We start from the raw sequence: 3,276 nt of genomic DNA on the forward strand, positions 1-3,276 counted from the left end.
CAGAACAAAACGAGCAACAACGAACATTATCCGATTATGCCAGACCTTCAGTGTTGGGGACACAATCGAGTATTGTGCGTCCCCCGATTACAGCTCAGAACTTTGAGTTGAAGCCAACATTCATCCACATGTTGCAGCAATCCGCACAATTCAACAGTTTGGCCGATGAGGATCCAAACAGTCATATAGAGAGTTTTCTCGAGGTGTGTGATATGCTGAAGATAAACGGAGTGACGGATGATGCCATCAAGTTGAGAGCCTTCCCATTTTCCCTAAAGGGGAGAGTGAAGAAGTGGCTACACTCGTTACCTAGAGCGTCAATTACCACGTGGGAGGAGATGGTGGAAGCTTTTCTAGCCCGTTACTTCCCTCCCAGAAAATCAGCAAAGCTTAGGAACGAGATCTCATCCTTTGTTCAGTTGGAATTGGAGTCTCTATTCGAGACATGGGAAAGGTTCAAGGAGCTTCTGAGAAAGTGCCCGCAACACGGATTCCCGGAGTGGATGATTGTTCAAACCTTTTACAATGGTTTGAACCCGAGTACAAGGCAACTCTTGGATGCGGCAGCAGGAGGTATCTTAGGTAGCAAGACCCCTGATGAGGCCCGTCAATTAATTGAGAAAATGGGGTTAAACAGCTACCAATGGAATGCTAGGGAGAAGAAAAAGGTGGCCGGTCTCCATGAAATAGATGCGGTAACTTCATTGGCGGCTCAAGTGGAGAATCTGAGTAAGAAGTTAGATCTTCTAACTTCAAACAGAGTGGCCGCCGTGACTAATTGCACCGGGTGTGGTGGAAGACATGCTCCCTCCGATTGCCCGATCTCTATTGGTGATGTTTCTTTGGTGGAGAAAGTTGATTTTGTAGGTAATGGCATGAGACCTCAAGGAAACCCATATAGCAATACCTACAATCCGGGTTGGAAGAATCATCCCAATTTCTCATGGAGTAATCAAGGTCCACAAAAGGCCATGGGGCCACCGGGTTTCCAACAACAACAACAAGCCCCTCAGGTGGAAAACAGAGTCTCAGGTTTGGAAACCCGAATGAGTGACTTAGAGAAGCACTTGGCTAGATTTGTGCAATATGCAAATACAAGGTTTGAATCAGTCGAGGCTACACTTCGCAACCACACCACCTCTTTGCATAATCTTGAAAATCAAGTGGGGCAAATTGCGAAGTCTCTCTCTGAAAGGCCACATGGAAGCTTACCAAGTAATATAGAGACCAACCCTAGAGAGCATGTGAAGGCGATCACTTTGAGAAGTGGTCGTGAGGTTGAAGGTAGGCTTCCGAGTGAGAAGCCAAAAGAACACGCACCCGAGGTTAAAGAGGTAGAAGAGGGAACAAGCAAAGAGAAAGAGGTGGCACCCCCACCTTTCAAGCCAAGAATCCCTTATCCCTCTAGATTGAAAAATGACCAAGGGGATGAACAGTACAAGAAGTTCCTAAGTTTGTTCAAGCAGCTCCACATTAATATTCCTTTTGTTGAGGCATTGGCCCAAATGCCTAAGTATGCGAAGTTCTTAAAAGACTTGTTGACCAACAAAAGGAAGTTGGAGGAGAGTGCTTCAGTGATTTTAGATGCTTCATGCTCGGCGGTGTTGTAAAAGAACATGCCGAACAAGAAGAAAGACTCGGGATATTGTTCCACCTAGGACAATCATTTCAAGTGCAAGAACCTTCTATTATGATTTCTAACTAATGCAATAATGAGTCGTAGAGATCCTTTAATACATGGTCCCAAATCTAAGGTCAACCATGCCTAACTCTATACATGTCCCGGAGGAGAAATTGAATAACCTCTCAACCTCGCACTTGTATAGAATTGCAATGAGTTCTAGGGATTCCAAGTGATAAATCCTCTTCATAGATGTATACCTAACCCTTTGGTCCAGGTGAAAGGTCCCTAGTCACAATTAAGCCCTAGTTACCAAAATCACTTCAATGCTTCACTCCGTTGCACCTGCAACTAAGCCCCAGCGGAAGGTTATCCTTTAGCCCATTCACTCTACTATAACCGCAAAGAACTCAAGAAAATAAAGATAGGATAAATGACACCGGAGGGAAAAAGGGACGCTCCGCTACCTTTTGACTTACCCTCTCAACCCTCTCCAATCTAGCTTTGTCTAACTCTCGTGGTGTGTCACTCACTCACAAGGGTTACTAACAAGAACTCTCAATCCTAGTATCACTCTAAGGGAGTATTCATACAATCAAGCATTCAAGATTAGAACTCAAATAAAACATCAATTAATTGAAAGCATAATAAAAAGGTTTGATGAAACGAATACATCTTAGGGTTCACAAATCCAAGTACCCACTAGGGGGTTTAGCTCTCTATTGACCTAATTACAATCAATGAATTTAAATGTAAAAGCAAAGAATCCATAGAAAACCCTCTCCATAGTCGTAGCGATGGTCTTGTGGAGAAGTCTCTACTCATCCATGGGTCCGTTTGTCCGGCCTAGGATACACCTCGCTGGATCGGTGCTGACGAAAGCTCTCCCACTAACCTTCTTCCAAACAAAGCGCGATGTCGGATCTGTAGAACCTCTCCAAATCCCTAGCCAATATCTCTCAAAACCCTAGCCGCAGCCCTCTCTCAAGTTGGGGAAAAGATGGAGAAAAGAATGCTGAAATCGACTTTTAAAGGGTTGGAATCGGGAATCCACACGCCCCTGTGGGTGCCCCTGTTGATTTTCTGCATGGGCGTGGAGAATTTCCACACGCTAGTGTGGATTCTCTATTTTGCTTATTTTCGGCCGTCTATGAACAGTACCAGCCCAAAAACACTCCCGAATCCATGTTTTCATCGAGGTAACGTAAACGGACACATGTTTACATCATAGATCGCTTTGCTTCTTCAATAACGGACACGTTGGTGGAGATCTTGTTAAACATACACAAGCCGGAATGCTTGAATGTGACTGCCCTTGTGCCCTTCCAAATTGTTATGCTAACTTGAATACAAGGAGGTTGGCACACATTTTCGCTTCTTGAACCCGACTTATTCTTTGCGTTTGAACCTTCCCAAGATTTCCTCCAAATTGGTGTATTCATGATCTACATTGACTTTTTTCTCTAACATTCGGCTTCACAACCCTATATGCATGAAAGTAACATAAATACACACATATTAGCGTTAAAAACCGAGAAAAGTAATGCTCATTATAAGGCAAGAACACTTCATATTCTTATCACATAAGCACTTATCAATCCCTCATAAAAAAACTTGGACCAAATTGACATACAACCATAGTCAAAGAAGATAAA

The 3,276-nt window shown here is 43.6% G+C and overlaps 1 non-coding gene across 1 annotated transcript; it reads right to left on the reverse strand.

The window, feature by feature from the left end:
* Positions 1 to 386: 386 nt before the first annotated feature.
* On the reverse strand, positions 387 to 493 carry LOC120271242. Its single transcript, XR_005539861.1, has one exon. It is a non-coding gene; the product is annotated as a small nucleolar RNA R71 (small nucleolar RNA).
* Between the last annotated feature and the right edge of the window lie 2,783 nt (positions 494 to 3,276).

Source organism: Dioscorea cayenensis, chromosome 10, assembly GCF_009730915.1.
Source record: "Dioscorea cayenensis subsp. rotundata cultivar TDr96_F1 chromosome 10, TDr96_F1_v2_PseudoChromosome.rev07_lg8_w22 25.fasta, whole genome shotgun sequence".
NCBI lineage: Eukaryota > Viridiplantae > Streptophyta > Magnoliopsida > Dioscoreales > Dioscoreaceae > Dioscorea > Dioscorea cayenensis.